General features: G+C 39.1%; 1 protein-coding gene and 1 non-coding gene across 2 annotated transcripts in view; both read left to right on the forward strand.

The window, feature by feature from the left end:
- Window positions 1-21173, forward strand: part of BMERB1 (bMERB domain containing 1) — a 140164-nt gene that overhangs the window by 32443 nt on the left and 86548 nt on the right. The gene's annotated exons all lie outside the window — the stretch shown is intronic.
- LOC122433695 lies at window positions 15932-16038 on the forward strand. Its single transcript, XR_006267177.1, has one exon. It is a non-coding gene; the product is annotated as a U6 spliceosomal RNA (small nuclear RNA).

Raw genomic sequence — 21173 nt, forward strand, 5'->3', positions numbered from 1 at the left:
TTAGCTGCGCTGCAGCATGTGGGATCTTCCCAACCCAGGGATCAAACCCGTGTCTCCTGCATTGGCAGGCAGATTCCTTACCACTGAGCCGCCAGGGAAGCCCCTCATTCATGTTTTGTGGGAATGAGTAAAAGCTAGAGATATAGCACTAAGTTTTCTCTTCCTTCCCAGGGGTCAAATATGAGCTGTCACTCACTTTCAAGACTGGAATGTATGATAAAGTTAACTACCTTAAAAAATGAGGGCAAAAATACTAAAAGAGTTTTCCTTCCCATGTGCTCAGTTCTATGACTTGATTAAATTCAAGTGTATTTTTCATTTTCAAGAAAAATATTAGGTCCCTCCACTTTAAAATATGTATTTTTATTTATTTATTTGGCTGTGCCAGTCTTAGTTGTGGCATGTGGGATCTAGTTCCCTGACCAGGGATTGAATCTGGGCCCCTTGGACTGGAAGCTTAAGAGTCTTAGCCTCTGGACCACCAGGGAAGTTCCAGGTCCCTCCATGTTTAAAACAGAAATATGAAATTTCCTAACTCCTAAAGCCTGACTTGGTATTAATTGAATAATAATAGCTACAGTCTCAGAGCACTTCAACTTAGTCTAGGATATGTATTAAGGACATACTAAGTGTGTGGTACCATTCACACAGCAGCAGAGGAAACCCACAATGTGTAAAATGTTTACATGGCATCTTGGATCAAAGAATTTTCAGTCTCATAGAAGAGAGTCTTTTTGTGATCTCAAAGTGTTTTTAAAGTCTCAAAATGAGCTTGCAAAGTGAATTTCCATTCCTTTATGTGAAAATAATAAATGCATGTAGTATATAAGACTCCGGGAGATAGTGGAGGACAGGGAAGCCTGGCGTGTTGTAGCCCTTGGGGTCGCAAAGACTCGAACATGACCGAACAACTGAACAACAAAATAATACATTTAATCATATTTTGCAAAGTCAAGCTTTACTAAAATCAGACTCCTGGATCAAAATTTAGCACCATTCTGCTAATACTTAACTGACTTTTCTCCTTCTAACTTGTAATCATGATAAGCCTAGCCATGACATATGTATGATTAACTCCTTTGGTGCAGAGCACCGAAGCCTGAGTGTTCTAACAAGTTCTTCTCAAACTATAAGGACCAAGAAGAGTCAAGTTTCCAACCCTACCTGTCTTCCATTGGGTCAGTTTCTCTCGCCCTGCCACATAAGAAAATCACCTGCGCCTGGACACCACCCCCATCCAGTTAAAGATTCTACTCTCTGGAGATATGCGTGGGGCTAATGACTATAAATGACTTTGCATTAAGCTATAAGATCAAGATCGCTACTCTATTTTCCTGTGAACTTGCTGAAGTACTAAGCAGGGAAAATGGAGAGCAGCACTCAGGAAATCCCATTTGAAAGGCCATCTTTGAACATAGCAGTGATTCATTTGATGGAATTTGGTTATAAAGAGTATTTTGTGAGAAATCACTCACATGGGCCCTGTAACATCAATAATCTCTTGTAATGAAGAAGTCTTGAGTAGAAAAATGCTGTCTGAAAAAATACCCAACAGTGGTCACCACTAGGGTATTCCACTGCCAGGGTGTTCAACATCCTGATTTGCCTGGGAGTGTCCTGATTTTACTGCTGCAAAGTCCCGAATACTGGGAAACCATCGTTCCCAAATAAGTCAGAGTGGTTGGTCACCTTTCTACTACTGCTTGGTTTATGGAGATTCCAAGGGTTGATAAGGCCATTGCTTCCCCCTGGTGAACAATAGAACTGGTCGTCCCCTGCTTATCCATAGCATTAAAAGTCAGGCACTATGGGGGACTTCTCTGGTGGTCCCAGTAGCTAAAACTCTGAGCTCCCAATATGGGGCGCGGTGGGGGGGGCCAGGTTCAATCCCCAGTTGGGGAACTAGATCCCATTGGCTGCAACTAAAAGAACCCGTATACCAATGGAGATGGAAGAGCCTGTGTGCCTCAACTGAGAGCCGGCACAGTCAAATAAAAATAAATTTAAAAAGCCATACTGAGAGTGACTTTTGCAAGAACATGGCCCCAGAAAAGAAAAATATAGGACTTCCCTGGTGGTCCAGTAGTTAAGAATCCACCTGTCAGTATAGGGGGCATGGATTTGATCTCTGGTCCAGGAAGATCCCACATGCCATGGGCAACTAAGCTCATGTGCTACAAGTACTGAGCCCATGCTCTAGAGTCTGTGCTCCACAACAAGAGAAATCACTGCGATGAGAAGTCCATGCAACGCAACTAGAGAGTAGTCCCTACTTGCCACAATTAGAGAAAGCCTGCATGAAGCCATGAAGACCCAGTTTGGTCAAAAATAAATAGAATTTAAAAAAAAAGAAAAGAAAAATATAGAATGAAGCTGGCATATTGAATGCAAATCAACAAAGCAGTGCTAGTGTTAACTAGATATTAAGATAGCAAACAGCTTTGTTTTAAGACATTTACTTTAGAATGGTAGTCACCAACAAAATATTTAGCGTATATACTGAAGCCAGGAAGCTGAAGCCTCTGGCCAAACTTTGCCACAGTGTCTCTGAAAAGGCCTTGTTGAACATCTGACTGTTTTTTTAAAAAACAACTTTTAATTTTGTATTGGGGTATGTTGTGATAGTTTCAGAAACAGGGAAGGGACTCAGCCATATATATACATGTATCCATTCTCCCCCAGAACTCCCCTCCCATCCAGGCTGCCACATAACATAGAGCAGAGTTCCGTGTGCTATACAGTAGGTCCTTGTTGGCTGTCCATTTTAAATATAGCAGTGTGTACATGTCCATTCCAAACTCCCTAACTATCCCTTCCCCTCATCCCTCCCACCACTGGCAACCAGAAGTTCGTTCTCTAAGTCTGTGAGTGTGTTTCTGTTTTGTAAGTTCATTTGTATTATTTCTTTTTAGATTCCACATAGAAGTGATGTCATACGATATTTCTCTTTCTCTGTCTGACTTACTTCACTGACTATTCTTTATAGCAATTTTTGGCTAATCAAGTTGACATTTTTCTTTCTCTTCGGGTGGCTGAGATGTAAGAGACTGAAGTAATTGAGTGGCCATTTATAGCAGGGTTTGCACAGATACTGTCAATAAGCTTTTAAAAAGTCTTTTTAAAGGCATATCTGCTCATTATGAAAACTCAGACAGAAGTGTAAAAAGTAGAAAGCAAAAGCCACCTCAAGCTACCATTAGATTTGACATCTATCTTTTCAGTCTGTTATTTGACACATATATTTACATATGTATTTTATAATAAAGGGAATCATATTGTAGGTACTAAACATAGCCTAGTTTTTTCACAGTGTATCATGGCCATTTTCCTATGTCAATAATACAGGACTGTCTCATCCTTTCTGATGATTGGATAACTTCCCAATGTCAAGGTATATCCAACCATTCCCTATTAATGGACATTTAGGCTACTTCATACTTTTACTGTTATAAACAATGCTACAATCAATATCTTTCATTTTTACATATGAATAAAAATATTTTAAGTGGCATTGCTGAGTTAAAGGCATTCAATTTTGGGGGGACATTAAAAACATTCATGAGATTACAAAAAGACCCTCTTATATGAGACTGAAAATTCTTTGATCCGAGGTGCTGGATTTTATGTATTTTAGTTTACCTCTACTGCTGTTTGAATGATCCCATATGCTCAGTATGTCCTGAATAAATATCATAGATTGAATTAAAGTGCTCTGAGAAATTGTGCGCTGAGTGTCGGAGAAATAGTCATTATTCAATTAATATCAAGTCAGTCTTTAGGAGTTAGGAAATTTCATATTTCTGTTTTAAAATTGTTAAAAATGGAGGGGCCCAATATTTATCTTGAAAATACAAAATATACTTGAGTTTAATCAAGTCATAGAACTTAGCACATAGGAGTAGTATTTTTCCTCTCATGTTTGAATGTGGTTAACTTATGTGAGAGATACGTAAGTCTGAATTCATATTATGGGGTTTATTTTGAGACTAAATTAAAATTTCTTAATTTGAGGCAGAAAGGAAACATCATTATTTGAAGGCAACATGATGTAGTGGAAAAAGCAGATTACTTTGGGAATCAGATTACCTTGGTTCTAGTTTCTTTTCACCCTTAAACTGAAATCAGTCCTGAATATTCATTGGAAGGACTGATGCTGAATCTGAAGCTCCAATACTTTGGCCACCTGATGCAAAGAACTGACACATTTGAAAAGACCTTGATGCTGGGAAAGATTGAAGGCAGGAGGAGAAGGGGATGACAGAGGATGAGATGGTTGGATGGCATCACTGACTCAGTGGGCGTGAGTCTGAGTAAACTCTGGGAGTTGGTGATGGACAGGAAGGCCTGGCGTGCTGCAGTCCATGGGGTCGCAAAGAGTTGAGGATGTGACTGAGCAACTGAACTGAGCTGAACTGAAACTATTTCCTCATCAGCAGTCCCCATTACCTTCCTGATTCTCACCTCTGGTTGTATCTTGTCTCATGGGTCTTCCAAATAATCAACAGTCATTTTCCAGAATGCAAGTATGATCCATTGCTTAAACCCATCTGGAATTCACCACTGCCTTTAGGATGAAGCTAAATTCCTTTTTTGACAGTGTAGCAGCCTGTCTTTCTAGATTTTCTCCCTCTGCATGCCCAGCTAGGATCTTTGATCTAGCTGCCCTCACCTCCATGTATTACTTTCAAGGCTCACAGTCTGTCATGCCTCCAGGCTTTGGTTCAGGTTGTTCCTTCCTTCTGGAAGCCCTGGTTCCCACTTCTCTGACCAGATAACTCCTACTCATTCTTCAATAAATAGCTCAAGCTTCTTGCTTTCTTGGAAGCATTTTCTGACTCCTATAGATTGAATGGACTTGTCTCCTTTTGGTGCTTGTGGACATAACCTATTACCCCATGCATCCTCTGCAATGTTGCACTAATCACACTGCATCATAACAGCTGACTTTTCTTGTCTTGCCTCTTTTGAGGGCAGAAGCCATGACCCGTTCATCTCTTGAGTCCCCTGTGTCTGCCACACAGTCTGACACATGTAGATGTTTGATGAACCTTCATGAAATAAAACAATGTGTGTTTATGTGTGTTAGTCGCTCAGTGCTCAGTCGTGTCTGACTCTTTGTGACCCTGTGTACTGTAGCCCACCAGGCTCCTCTGTCCATGGAACTCTCCAGGCAAGAATACTGGAGTGGGTTGCCATTCCCTTCTCCAGAGGATCTTCCCAGTCCAGGGACTGAACCCAGGTCTCCTGCATTGCAGGCAGATACTTTACCATCTGAGCCACCAGGGAAGCCCAAAAAATCCTGTAGCTGTCCTCTGAGTCCCCTATAACAGGGTCTGACACATGTAGGTGTTTGATAAACCTTCATGGAATAAAACAACTGATCTCTCAAATAAGTGATGAGATTCACTGATACAAAATTCTAGGATTTTTATGAGAATTAAAAGTTGAAAGGAACTCCAGAGAAACCAGTAAGGATATAACTCAAAATAATGTAGTAGAAAGAAAAAGGAAACAAAATGATTACAATTGTTAACTAGAAAATATCTCTTTAACATAGAAGTTAATAAAAGAGGGACAAGGGAACAAGAAAGATGTGGGGCAAGTAGAAAACAAATAAAATGACAGGGGTAAATACAGCCATATCAACAATTACATTAAGTGTGAATGGATTAAACACTCCATTCAAAAAGCAGAGATTATCAGACTGGATTTTAGAAGAATAGGATCCAACTATATGCTGCCCCAAAGAGACACCTTTTAGACTCAAAGGCACAAATAGGTTGAAAATAAAAAGATAGAAAAATATATAGCATGCAAGCATAGAGATCAGGAGTGGTTATACTGATGATGAACAAAATAGATTTTAAGACAAAAAATGTTACTGGAGACAAAGAGGAACATTTATAATGATGAAAGGGTCAATACAGCAGGAAGCTACAAAAACTATACATATATGCTTCTAACACCAAAAGTAGAAGGGAAGAGTAGAATGAGAATGTACGTTTTCAGACGTATTCCTTGGAAGTGCTCCAGGCTCTTTACCTCGTGGCCTCCTCTACTCTGGTAAGGTGTCATCAGGCTCAAGTGCCCCATACAGAAAAGAAATCACAAGAACACTAGCAGGAAACATCCTAAGAGAGGAGGCACCATCATTTTTAGGTAAAGGGGAGATGTTTAAGAGCCTCTAAACATCAGGACTTCTGGACTTCAGAATCTCATCACTTTCTTCTCAGGTCTCCTTTCCTGCTATTGGTTTCCCTCTCGTCACATCTCATTTTTCAGTAGTTCTGGCCTTGACTCTAGAAAGCTTACATTCTCTGCACTGAATCAGCATGATTTTCTACTTTAACCCCAGTCCTACTCTGTGATGGAACGTGCCATCTTCTGGTGTGACAGGAAGCCATAATTAAATTACTGATTTAAAATTCCCCTATCCTTCTCTAACTTCTAAGGAAGTTGATTTCCCAAGAATAATTCTCTGAGTGGGTTGAGGATTCTCTGAGTGGGATGCACATGGAAAAAGTCCAAAGAGGACTAAATAGCCGTACCTAAGAGAAAGAACCCACAAACTGCAGGTAATGGGGTGGGGTAGGTATGTGGGGACCCTGGAGCCAGTGTGGCCAGACAGAGGGAGAAGAATAAAAGATTCAGGGAGGAGTAAAGGGTATATAAGGAGAAAAGATGCAAATCAAGAGAACATTTAGAAATCTGGGATGAGTGAAATAGCTATCTCCCAATAAAACCTTCAGTTAAAAATAAAAGGACATTACTTACTATTAGGGATGGGTTTGCTGGTTTTGTTTTTCATTTTCTTTTTGTTAATTTGTTTTTGATGTGATGATGTGCCAGGACCAGCCTGAAGATGGCCAAGGGTAGACGCAGGGGTTGTTACTTGTGGCTACATTAAGACTAGGCAGTCAGCTTGATATCTCAACATCTCAGTGAACGTTGGTTGGATATTTACCAGCTTTGCCTAGTTACATGGTTTCCAAGATGAATGAGACATCATGCCTGCCCTCAAGAAATTTATGGGCTAGTGAGAGAGACAGATATATTAGCAGATAATTATATAACATGGTAAGTGCTTCATCAGAGGGAAGATCTGGGTATATTGGGAGCACAGAGGTTCTGATCCAGTCCAGGGACCCCAGACCCAGGGTTCATTAACCAGATGAGGAAGGGAACAGGCAAAGTTGCGGAAGTACAAAGAAGTATGGTGCTTCCCAAGACCTAAAAGAGGTTCATTAACAAGAGAACATACCCTTCATGGGTTCCATTCCTACCTAGCTTTTCTTCTTTTCTCTCTTCTTCCCTCCTTCCTTCACATGCTTATCCATTCACCTATCAGAGTTCATTCCTGGCTGTCTATGCTCAAAGCTTGGTGCTCAGAGCCAGAAATAAAACAGGGGAGAAATAAGTAAATAATATGTATAATTTAAATAAATTATATATATAATAATTTATATATTTAATAATAAATACATAACAGAAACAAAACAAACCTGTTCATTGCCCTCATGGAGCTAACCATACAAAGAAAACTATAATTTTCACCTGTGGTAAGTGCTTCAAAGGAGAAGTCCATGTAGGATTGCCAGATAAAATGCTGGTTAACTTTGAATTTCAGATAAGCAACAAATAATTTTTTTAAGTATAAGTTTGTCCTGTGCAATATTGAGGATATGCTTATACTCAAATTTTTGCTTATTTGTTTGAACTTAGCACTAATTGGGCACCCTGTATTTTTATTTGCTAAACCTGGCAACCTCAAGTCCGAGATGCCATGAGGTTACATGACTGGATGGCCTAGGAGAGGAATTGGGGAGAGGGAGTCTGTTTCCAGAGGAAGAAACAGCATGGGTAGAAGTAGAAGCAGCCTAGGGACTTCCCTAATGGTCCAGTGGTTAAGACTCCAGCTTGCGGTGCAGGGGCTGCAGGTTCGATCCCTGGTCAAGGAACTAAGATCCCACATGCAGTGCGACCAAAATAAATAAATAGATTCTCACTGTAGTCATATATGTATATATGCAGCCTGGATGGAGTATTTGAGACAAGGTCCCTGAGGCTTGAGCACAGATATTTAATTCACTGGGAGATGGAGAGAGAAGAAGCAATTGGAAAATGAATAAATAAATCACGTTTTGAAGGAGGGTACTGTACAAGTAAATGTCAGGTACTGAGTGACTCAGTATATTGATTCTAAAAGATTAGTCAGGAGTGATGTGCGCTGGACTCGCTCAGCCCTTCTGTTGCCAGATGTCAGATAACTCAGACATGGAGGCCGGTCCCCAGGCAGCACAAGATTCTTAAACCATGCAGCGTCATCCCCAAATGAGTCTGGCTCTGCCTGTAAACATGTGACCACAGAGAGTTTCAAAAACTGGAAATGGTTCTGGAAGGCCAGAGTATTTCCTTTAAAAACATAAGGTGCAGCATAACGGATCTGTGAGAGAGAAACTACCGGGGAAACTTTCAGTTAATGAGGCAGGTTTTGTCTGCCTTGGTGAAGATTTCTGAGCGTCCTGCACACGACCAAGCTCGCCGACCTGCATCCCAGTGACTTCGCATTGGGCCAGTCTCGGGAGCAGTGGTTCTCAACCAGGGCTGATTTGGTGCCCCAGGGGACATCTGGCAACATCTGGAGACATTCATTTTTTAAAATATTTATAAATTTAATTAATTTATTTGACTGCCCCAGGTCTTAGTTGCAGCATGTGGGATCTAGTTCCCTGACCAGGAACTGAACCCGGGTCCCCTGTAAGGGAGCACAGAGTCTTAACTACTTAGTGTGTGTGCGCTCAGTCGCTTCAGACTCTGTGTGACCCTACGGACTGTGGCCCACCAGGCTCCTCTGTCCATGGGGTTCTCCAGGCAAGAACTGGAGTGGGTTGCCATTTCCTTCTCCATGGGATCTTCCTGACCCAGGGATCGAACCCAGGCCTCCTGCATTGCAGGCAGATTCTTTACCATCTGAGCCTCCAGGGAAGCTCCTGGATCACCAAGGAAGTCCAGCAGAGACGTTCTTCACTGTCATAACTGGGCTGGTGGGGTGTGTCTGGCATCTAGTGGAAGAGCCCAGGGATGCTGCTGAACCTCCTTTAGTGCATGGGACAGCTCCTTTCTCCCCAGTGATGATCGATTTGGCCGCAAATGTCACCAGTGCTCGGGACAAGAAATCCTGACGACAAGACACTGATGTGGGGAGGAGGGAAAATGTCATCCTGATTCCAGTGATAGGAGTGATGTCCTGTGCTTCCAAGAGTACAGTGGCCCCTTGGGATCCCTGGAGATTTGTTCCAGGACCCCCTACAGTTACCCACATCTGAGTGTGCTCAAGTCCTTATGCCAGCCTTCTGGATCTGCAGATGCCGAACCTGAGGACAGTGAGGGCAACTGTATTGTGAGAGTCAGCACCTCTGAAATAGCCTAAAAGGTATCCATTTAGCAGCGGTTACAGCAGAAATGTGGTGGTCGTCGTTTAGTTGCCAAGTCGTGTCTGACTCTTGCGGCCCCATGGACTGTAGCCCTCCAGGCTCCTCTGTCCATGGGATTTTCCAGGTAAGAATGCTGGAGTGGATTGCCATTTCCTTCTCTAGGGGATCTTCCGCACCCTGGGATTGATCCCGCGTTTCCTGTGTCTCCTGCTTCGAAGGCAGGTTCTTTACCACTGTGCCCCCAGGGAAGCCCCCACAGCAGAAGTGTAGCCAGATCCTGAAATGAAGGGTGAACAGCCTGGAAACCAGCAGGAGCATGAAAAGGGATTCTCTTTAACCACCTACTCTTGTCTCATGAAGCACCGACAGCCTGAGCTGTGCTTTCTCACAGCCTCCTTGAATATATGTCATCGCAGCCTTAACAGTGTTTATAGTAACTTATCACCTTAAATATTCTTGAAATGATGTTACTTAAGGGGAATATAAACAGGGAAAGCCATCCCTCCTTCTCCTCTGAGCCCCCACCCCACTCCTGCTCCTGCTTCTCATGATGCACCTGCCTTAGCAGTGATACTGATTCATCCTGGAGCTGGGTCTCCAAGTATGGGTGTGCCCCAACATCACGGAGCACGCTTGGGTTCTTTCTGTGTGTGCTTTAATTTCAGGCATAAAGCTAGCACAGAAAAAAGGCTAACACTTTTGTATCCATCTTCCAGGATTGACCAGGGCCAAGATCTTTACTTAAATCAATTTCAAAGCAAGCAAACAAAAGAACAACACCTAAAGATTCAGCTGAAAATCCTTCTTTAGTTCTCTTCCTTTCCAGGAGTGACCTCATTGTGAAATAATATGAGTCCCTCTTAACCACGTATTTGAGTTTTTACTTTATCATATGTGTATACACACATAGGATGTGGTATTACCCTGTACATGTCCATTTATCTCTTGTTTTTACCACTAAGCATTATGTTTTCAGGACTTATGCATGCAGATATGTGTAGATCAATTCTTTTATTTTTTGAACTGTTCAAAGTATTTGTAATATAGGAACATACTACAAAGTCTTCAACCAGTGTCCTATTGATAACATATAGGTTGTTTTCAATTTGTCACTGTTACCAAACACTGCTATCACGGCCACCCTGGTATAAATAGCTTTTTGAGCTCAGGAGCAAGAGTTTATACTGGGTAGTTATCTAGAAGTGGAAGCATGAAGCAAACAGTATGCACGCTTTCGATTTTAATAAACATTGTCAAATTGTTGTCCAACTGTGATCGTATAAATTTACACCCTTCCTAGCAGGGTATGAGTTGCCATTTCCTTGCATCCATACCAAACACCCATAAACTATCAAGACTGTGAGAGGTTTGCCAATCTGGTGAGTGTGAAATGAGTTTTGTTATTTTATTTTTGCCTTTTCCTGATTATCAGTGAAGTTAAACATCTTTTCATCTGTTTACTGGATATATGAGTTTCCTTTTCTGTGAATTCTTAGTTCATATCCTTTTGCATTTTTTGTTTGTTTGTTTACTATTGTGTTGTCATTTTCATGGGCATTCTTTACATTTGGTTCCTGATCTTTTGTGTGTGATAAACATCACATCTTAAGTCTGTGGTCTGTCTTCTTTTTTAACATTGTATATTGAGATAATTGTAGATTGTATACAGTTGCAAGAAATATTAGAGGCATCTCTGTCTACTTCTCACCTGTTTTCACTCAGCAGTAACATTTTGCGTAGTACAACATCACACGCAGAAAATTGGCATTGATACAACCCATTGACCTTATTCAGATTTCCCCAGGTTTGTGTGCTCTTGTGTGTGTGCGTATTTAGTTCTATATCGTTTTATCATATGCATAGATTTGTGCAGCCACACCACAGTTGAGACACAGAATAGCTCCATCATAGGGACCCCTTGTTCCATTACTTTAATGACAAGAGTTACTCTCCCCCACTCAATCCCTGACACCTGCTAATCATTTTCTATTTCCATTTTATCATTTCAAGAATGTTATATAAGTGGAATCATACAGTATATAAGCATCTGAGTTTATCATTTTTTCAGTCACCATATTTCTCTTGAGATCTATCCAAGTTATTACATGTATCAACCGTTCATTCTTTCTGCTGGCTGAGCAGTATTTCATAGATGGATGTACCACAGTTTGGTTCATCCATTGAAGGATATCTTCATGGTTTCCAGTTTGGGTCTATTATGAATAAAGCTGCTATGAACACTTGTATAATTTTTTAGTGTGAATAGAAGTTTTTGTTTTTCTGGGATAAATACCAAAGGGTGCAATTTTCAAGTCACATGGTAGTGCATATGTAGCTTTGTAAGATGTTGTTGTTCAGTCGTTAAATAATGTCTGACTCTTTGCAATTCCATGGACTGCAGGCTTCCCTGTCCTTCACTATCTCCTGGAGTTAGCTTAAACTCATATCGATTGAGTCAATGATGCCAACCAACCATCTCATCCTCTGTAGTCCCCTTCTTCCCCTGCCCTCAATCTTTCCCAGCATCAGGGTCTTTTCCAAGTCAGCTCTTTGCATCAGGCGGCCAGAGTATTGGAGTGCCAAACTATTCTATGCTTCTTCTAAGTGGTCAGAGTTCTAAATGCAAAGTTGTTTGTAGTATTCCTTTATTATTTCTTTAATGGCTACAGAATGTGTAGAGCTATCCCATTTCATTTGATATTGGTGATTTGTGTCTTCTCTCTTTTTATGTTCGTCAGTCTCCTAAAAGTTTATCATTTTTGTTGATCTTGGGGGATAAGGATTAGAGTTTTGTTTCATTGTTGTTCTCTATTATTTTTGCTGGTTTTGGTGTCACTGACTTCTGCTCTTTAAATTTCCTTCCTTCTGCATACTGTGTTTATTTTAGTATTATTTTAGTTTCTTGACATGGGAACTTCTGTTATTGAGACCTTTCTTCTTTTCTAATGTGAGTATTTATTACTATAAATGTCCATTTCAGTATACTTTAGCTTCATTTCATTTATTTTAGTAAGTCATATTTTCATTTTCATTTGATTCTTTAAAAAATTTTTCCTTTGCAATTTCTTTAACTCGAAGACTTTTTATATGTATGTTGTTTAGTCTCCAAGTTTGGGGAGATTTTTGTTATATTTCTGTCATTGATTCCTGGCTTGATTCCATTATGGTCAGAGAACATAATTTGTGTGATTTTAGTTCTTTTAAGTTTAATATTTGTTTAGGGGACCAGGATATGTTCTGTCTTAACATTCCTTCAGTTCAGTTCAGTCACTGAGTCATGCCTGACCCTGCAACCCCATGGACTGCAGCACGCCAGGCTTCCCTGTCCAACACCAACTCCCAGAGCCTACTCAAAGGATTCCTTGGGCACGTGGAAAAAAATGTGTGTTCTACTGTTGTTCAGTAAAGTGTTCCATAGATATCAGTTGAGTCAGTTAATAGTGCTAATCAATTATTTTATATCCTTGCTGATTTTCTGTCTAGTAGTTCTATCAGTTGCTGGCAGTGGAGTATTGAAGTAATAAATTATAATTGTGAATTTTTAAAAAAATGTGTATTTGTCTATATATTCTTTCAGTTCTGTCAATCTGCTTCTGTTTGGTGTATAAACATGATTGCAGTGTCTTCTTGGTGGACCAATCCTTTTATAATTATATAATGTCCCTCTTACAATGTTCTTTGTTCTGAAATCTACTTTATCTGATATTAGTATAGCCACTCCTTTTTTTGGTTAATGTTTGTATAATCTTTTTCTGTCTACTTTCAGTCCACCAATATTTGAAGTGACTTTCTTATAGATAGGACTTCCCTGGTGGTTCAGACGGTAGAGAATTCACCTGCCATGCAGGAGACGATCCCTGGTTTGGGACGATCCCCTGAAGAAGGGAATGGCTACCCACTCTAGTATTCTTGCCTGGAAAATTCCATGGACAGAGGAGCCTGGTGGGCTAGAATCCATGGGGTCGCAAAGAGTCAGACACAATTAAGCGACTATCACTTTCACTTTTTCTTTTAGATAACGTATTATTGGATCATTATTTTCTATCCACTCTGCCAGTCTTTGTCCTTCAGTTGATATATTTAGACCATTTACACTTAAGTTAATTATGGATGTGTTTGGGCTTAAATCTGCACCCGGTTCTATTGGTAATCATTATATACTTCACTGTCATGCACTGATAAGTTAAAAACAAGCATCAGTTATACTTAAGAATGTTTTGATGAAGCAATAAGAATTATTAATTTTATCTGCTCTTGACTCTTGAGTACATGTCTTTTATTTTTATTTTTTCATTTTTATTTTGTTTATTAGTTATTTAAAATATTCACATGGCTGATTCATGTCAATGTATGACAAAACCCACTGCAATGTTGCGAAGTAATTAGCCTCCAACTAATAAAAATAATTGGAAAAAAAAAAAGAAACTAAAAAAAATAAAATAAAATATTCATGTGTTTGCAAAGTCAAAACCTCAATCAAAGTACAGCAGAAAAGTTTAGCTTTCATTCCTGTCTCTTCTCTTCTGTTTCCTCTCACATCAATAAATTTTTTAAAAATATTATTTCCTTATTTATTTGGCTGCGCTGGTCTTAATTGTGGCATATAAGATCGAGTTCCCTGACCAGGGAATGAACCCAGGGCCCCCTGCATTGGGAATGCAGAGTCTTAGACACTGGGCCACCAGAGAAGTCCCAGTAAATACTTAAAACTGGATTTTGACTTATCCCTCTTTTTAAAAAAAGTATAAGCAAATATATATATTCTAGTATTTCCCGTTTACAAAAATATTCTGGATGACAGAATGAGAAGTACACATAAGCCTTTTTTTCTCACAGAACATAATTTTTACTTGAGAGAACAAATGTGTTTTCTACTGTCATTTTTTCAGGCTTGAGTGTTTGTCAGTTTCTCAAAAAGGAGTGAAGTGAGCCTGTCACTTCAAGGGAAACAACTGACAGTGTCTGTTGCCAGTGATACAACTTGAGCTTTCAGTAGATGATTAGGATTTTGGAAAACTTGCATCTGTTACCATGAATTTGACAGCTTCCCAATACAAGACTTTGCTGGTTATATCGGTAGTAATGTAAATTAAAGTAATTTTTGTGGTAAAACATGCCAACATTTGGAAGATTAGCCTAACTCAATGAACCAGTATTTTCTAAATGACCAATATATGATATTACAAAATCATGTTTAGTTAAAATATCTTTTCAAGTCTTAGACCAATGGATTTCTTAATGTAACAGAGTATAAAAAGTTCACTGATAAAGTTGTAGATTCCATATTGCAACATTGTGGCTTACCTTGAAAAATATACTCCACTGTGAGTTTTGGTGTAGTAAAAAATAAGAAATTCACAATAATCTGAAATGGCTATTCAGACCCTCCTCCTTTTACTAACCATATATCTCTGTGAGCCTGGATCTTGTTTCTATACTCCAACCAAAAGAATATATCACAACAGACTGAATGTAGACCCAGATATAAGAATCCAGCCAGATATTAGATTTGCAAAAATGTAAAACAATGGCACTCATTGATGGTATTTTTTTGGAAAAGAGTTTTTTCATTAAAAATATGTTATTAATGTTAACATGTATAGCAATTATAGATTTGCTATAAATTATAGAATTTATAGTGATTATTTTTAAATGAAATAGTAAATATTTCGAAAATTTCTCATTTTTAATTTATTATATAGTAAATATTGATAGGTACAGTTTAAACAAAAGCTATTTGGGTTCCCAATAATTTTCAGAAAATTCTTAAGAACTGTTGATATATGGGGGATTTTCAGGTGGCACTAGTGGTAAAGAACCTGCTTGTCAACTCAGGAGACACAAGAGACCCAGGTTCAATCCCTGGGTTGGGAAAATCTCCTAGAGGAGGGCCTGGCAACCCACTCCAGTATTCTTGCCTGGAGAATCCCATGGACGGAGGAGTCTGGTGGGTTACATACAGTCCATGGGGTCACAAGCAATTGGATATGACTGAAGTGACTTAATGTGCACACACATTGATACATAACATGAAATAGCTATCTAATTTTACTTTTTCCATATGATGACAAGTTTCCCCAGTACTAGGGAATAGTCTACCCTGTCTCCACTGATTTGTAATGTAACCTCCTGCCTTTAGCACATTTCCATATGCATATAGGTCTGTTCCTAGACTTCCTTTTCCTGTTACAGCTTTCTGTTTGTCCATCCATATGTCAATTCCACCCTGTGTTAATTACTACTGCACAATATTCTTTTGCTGTCTGGGGAGAATTGACATTTATGATACAAGTCTTCTCATCCATGGTTATGGTATGTATTTCCATTTATTTGGAAATTATTTGGACATTATTCTCTTTATGTCCTTCAATAAAGTTTTATCATTTTCTCTGCAAAAGTTTCATATATTTTGTTAAAGTCCTTCTTATGTTTTGTTTTATTGGCTATTATGATTTTTAATTAATTTTATTGTAGTGTAGAAATTTTACTGATTTTGGGTGCTCGCTTTGGCAGCACATATACTAAAATTGGAACGATACAGAGAAAATTAGCATGGCCCCTGCGCAAGAATGACACGCAAATTTGTGAAGCATTCCATATTTTGCTCTTTTTCCCATGGTCCAGAGATTGCCTTCAGCCCAAAGGAAACGCCTTGGACACGCAATGCTGAAATTGTGTTTTTTCACTATAAAATATGTTATAAAAAAAAAAGAAATTTTACTGATTTTGGATGTTAATCTTGTAACCAGAAGTTTTAACTTAAGTAGTTTATAGATACTCTTGAATTTTCTGTGTGGACAATCACAGAATCTGAAAATTAATACTGTTTGATTCTCTTATACTTATTTTTCCTTGTCTTACTGCAGTGGCTCATTCTGTAGGTCTACTGGTAACAGTGATGATGTTGCATTTTGTCAAATACCATGACCTACTGAATTAGGATTTCTGATGATGGAGAAGAGTGCTTGTTATAGGTTGAGGTTATCTAATATGGTGGATAAGTAGTCCGTATATGGCTAAGAGCATGGCTTTTAGAGTCGAAGGGTCACAAAGAGTTAGATATGACTGAGCGACTGAACTGAACTGAACTGAACTGATCTGAGTTCATGTTGTTGTTCTTTTTCTAACTGGGACCTTGGCAGTCACTTAACTTCTTACAGTCTTAATTACTTCATCGGTAAAATCAAAATAAAAATAGAAACTTACCCTATGGCTCTGCAGATTATATGAAACAAACATTAGTTTGTGCTTTGAAATCAAGTGTGATTGGACCACGACCTGCTTCTCACTTGGGCGGTGGTAGTTTTGTCAAGGCCGTGCAGTGCTTTTCACTGCACTTTCCTTCAGGTCAAGCACACAGGTATCTCTTCTGTCTTACATTGAAGTTCGAGATAGAGAGCATGCCCACTCTATAAATATTAATCTCTTTGTAGAGGCCTCTTGAAAGGAAGAAAAACATTGGGATTAAAGCAAACTTAAAACACCTTTCCCCAATCACCTACTACAATTATTTGTTAAATCTTAAGAAGTCAGCCCCAACTTGAAAGGCCGAACTTGGAAATTCATTTGACCTTTTGGAAAGGCACTTTGGCAGTATTTAGCAATAGCTTAAATGAACAAACCTTTAATCTGGGTATTTCACTTTTAGGAATCTGTGTTATGCAAATATTTGCACAAATGCATGAAGTTCTCTGTAACAGAATTTCATTAGAGCATTGTGTCTAGTAGTGAAAATTTGTATCCATTCCCAGTGGTTGGTTACCTCTGGAGAGAGGGGTGGGGCTGAAGGAGAGGTGTCGGAGAAACTTTTTGCTTTTCTTAACACAGTTCTAGATTATTTGAATTTTCTACAATGAGTATTAATTCATGTATTGCTTGTGTAGTTATGCAGTATCATCAGGACCCTCAAACAGATCTGTGAAAGTCAGAAACATTTCTGACTTTCAGGATATGCAGGATACGATGCATCACCATTAATTTGGCAAGATACCTGCAATTCCCCAGTCTGCACCAAGGGCAGAGTGATCTTGAGTAAGAACGAGTCTTAAGAGAAGGAGAAAAGGAACTCAGGTCCCGATCATAGGGACCATCCAGAGGTGTGGGACAGTGCTAAAGCAGCATCTTCTCTGTCTCTAAGGGAAAAAGTCTCTACCCAGCATATGGACTAACTTGGGAGCCTTGATATGCATGCCTGAAATAGGACCCCAAGAGGTGAGCAGAGATGCTGTTCCTGCTGCCAGGGCTGGGAGTAGAGAAAAAATGTTTTCGAATCTCATCAATCTCTATCGATTGGTTGGTATCCTCTGGAAGAGGAGCCGGGTGGGGAAGGCTGAACCTGGTGTGTTAAGAAGCTGCTTACATAATTTGAAAAGATACATGCACTGTAGTGTTCATTGCAGCACTATTTACAATAGCCAAGACAGGAAAGCAACCTAAATGCCTATCAACAGAGAAATGAATAAAGGAGATGTGGTACATATACACAATGAAATATTATTCAGCCATAAAAAGAATGAAATAATGCCATTTGCGGCTTGCGGCAACATAGATGGACCTAGACATTATCAAGTTAAGTGAAGTAAATCAAAGACAAATATATGATATTACTTATGTGTGGAATCTAAAAAAATGATACAAATTAGCTTGTTTATAAAGTAGAAACTGATTCATAGACCTCAAAAGCAAATTTATAGTTACCAAAGGAGAAGGGTTGGGTAGAGAGATAAATTGGGAAATTGGGATTGACATATGCACAGTGCAATATGTAAAACAGATAACCGACAAAGACCTACTGTATAGCACAGGGAACGCTACTAAATATCCTACAATAACTGATATAGGAAAAGAATGGATATATGTATATGTATAAATGGATCACTCTGCTGTACATCTGAAACTAACACAATCTTAAGAAAGAGAGAGAAAGAAGCTGGTTACTTTCCACGAAGAGCAGCATGGGTGGAGGCCAGCCCATATTTCAAGGGCAGCAGAGGAAACAGTCCATGACTCACTGCTCCCTCCAGTTTCACACCTGGAGGAGGATACCGCTGACAGGGAGCGAAGGGAGACAACTTCCAGGGGCTGTGATGTAGGAGTCCCCTATGTTTTGAAAAAACTAAAAAAAAAAAAACCCCAAAAAACGTTCTGCAGGCTTTAAAAATAGCCTGCATTTCTAGTTACAAAATTAATACATGTACATAATAATAATAATAATTTTACTGAGCATTTGTCCCATACCAGATACTTTGCTTTAAGATTTATATGCAGTATCTCAGTTGGTATTTATAACAAATTGAGGAGAGAGGTCCTCAAATTATTTTCTTCGTTTTATAGACATGGAAAAATTATCATCACTGATTCAGTGGACATGAGTTTGCGCAAGCTCCGGGAGATGGTGAAGGACAGGGAGGCCTGTTGTACTGCAGTCCATGGGGTCACAAAGAGTCCGACAAGACTGAGCAACTGAACAAACAAATGCACACATATATATGTGTATATATGCATGCATTTATGGGCTTCCTTAGTGGCTCAGATGGGAAAGAATCTGCCTGCGATGCAGGACACCTGGGTTTGATCCCTGGGTGCGGAAGATCCCCCGGAGAAAGGAATGGCTACCTACTCCAGTATTCTTGCCTGGAGAATTCCACAGACAGAGGAGCCTGGCTGGCTACAGTCCATCGAGTCCCAAAGAGTTGGACATGGCTGAGCGACTAACACTTTCACTTCACTTTCACATACATATATAGGTAGGAAAAACTCATACACATTTCTACCTTTCAAAGAAAATCAACAGTGTGATGCATGTTTTTCTAATAAGTTTTCCATATATTTTTTCCAATGCAACTAATACCTATTTATTTTTTCATGTCTTGCCTTGTTAGCCTTGTACTGTGTTTGCATCCTCAACTTACTAATGTTCTTCAATAACTTAATTTTAACCAGCCCCCACAGAGCTGAACATCTGACATTGCCAATATTTCACTGTTATAAAGGATGTTGTCATGAGTATATAACCTAGTGGGCTAACATCTGATTATTCATTTGTGAAGACCATAGAAGGTCTTTTTTAAAAATTGTGATACACCTGAAATATATGAGTTTCAGGTGTACAACACAGTGATTCAGTATTTGTATATACTGATTGCTAAGTGATCACTACCAGAAATCTAGTTAATTTCTATCACCACACTGTTACACATTTTTTCCCTTGTGGTGAGAACTTGTAAGATCTATGCTGTTAGCAACTTTCACATATGCAATCCAGCGCTATTAGCAATGTTCACTATGTTGTACATTGCATCCCCAGGACTTATTTATTTTCTAAGTGGAAGTTTGTTCTTTTGACCACTTTCACCCGTTTTAACCGCCCCCCCCCACCCCTTGATAAATTCTTCTAATTTATTTGCGAGTCTATGCTCTTCCCTCTTCTAGAGACACTTTAGCAGGGTTAAGAGCAGACTAAGGAGTTTGATTCCCAGCTGTCTGCTACTTACCACCTGTGCCTCCTTAAAGAAGTCACTTCCTCTTTCTGGGCCTGGCCCTCCCATCTGTGGGCAGGGCTAATGTAACATTGACTGACAGTGATGCAGTAGCCTTTTACGAGACCTCGAAAATCTCCTTCACCTTCTTCTGCCTCCCAGTCTCCGCAGGACAAGACCCAACCCATCCTTCATGGTCTAGTTCCAAAGCCACCCCTGCTATGAAGTCTTTGATAGCTTTCTGGCTAGAATTATGTTCTTGATTTTTTTTAATTGAGATAAAATTCACATAAAATTAGCCATTTAAAAAAACTGAATTAGCCATTTAAAAAAACTGAAGTATAAAAAGAAATAAAAATAAAAAAACTGAAGTATGGTTGATTTACAGTGTTGTGTTGATTTCCGCTATACAGCTAAATGGTTCAGAAAATTAACCATCTTATTTATTTAAGATGTATTTTTACATCTGTGTTTTTACATGTGATTTACAGTGTTGTGTTGATTTCTGCTATACAGCTAAATGGTTCAGAAAATTAACCATCTTATTTATTTAAGATGTGTTTTTATTTTTTAATTTATTTATTTTAATGGTTTGATTTATTAAATTATGGACTAGTCCATACTATGGACTATAGTCCAATTATGGACTATGGACTATAAATTTATAAACTATAAAATTATTTAATTTTATATTTAATTTATATATTTAGCATATTTATTAAATGTGTGAAATAAGTTAAGATTTATTTAAGATGTGGCACACTTTTGACTGTGCCACTCAGCCTGTGAGATCTTAGTTCCCCAACCAGGGGATGAGCCAGCACCCCTTGCATTGGCAGCACAGAGTCTTAACCACTGGACCACCAGAGAAGTCCCAGAAAATTAACCGTTTAAAAATGTTTATCCCACTGCTGGGCATACACACTGAGGAAACCAGAATTGAGAAAGACACATGCACCCCAATATTCATTGCAGCACTGTTTACAATAGCCAGGACATGGAAGCAACCTAGATGTCCATCGACAGATGAATGGATAAGAAAGCTGTGGTACATATACACACTGGAATATTACTCAGCTATTAAAAAGAATGCATTTGAATCAGTTCTAATGAGGTAGATGATACTGGAGCCTATTATACAGAGTGAAGTAAGTCAGAAAGAAAAACACCAGTACAGTATATTAGCGCCATATATATGGAATTTAGAAAGATGGTAACAATGAGCCTATATGCGAGACAGCAAAAAGAGACACAGATGTAA

Source organism: Cervus canadensis, chromosome 32, assembly GCF_019320065.1.
Source record: "Cervus canadensis isolate Bull #8, Minnesota chromosome 32, ASM1932006v1, whole genome shotgun sequence".
NCBI lineage: Eukaryota > Metazoa > Chordata > Mammalia > Artiodactyla > Cervidae > Cervus > Cervus canadensis.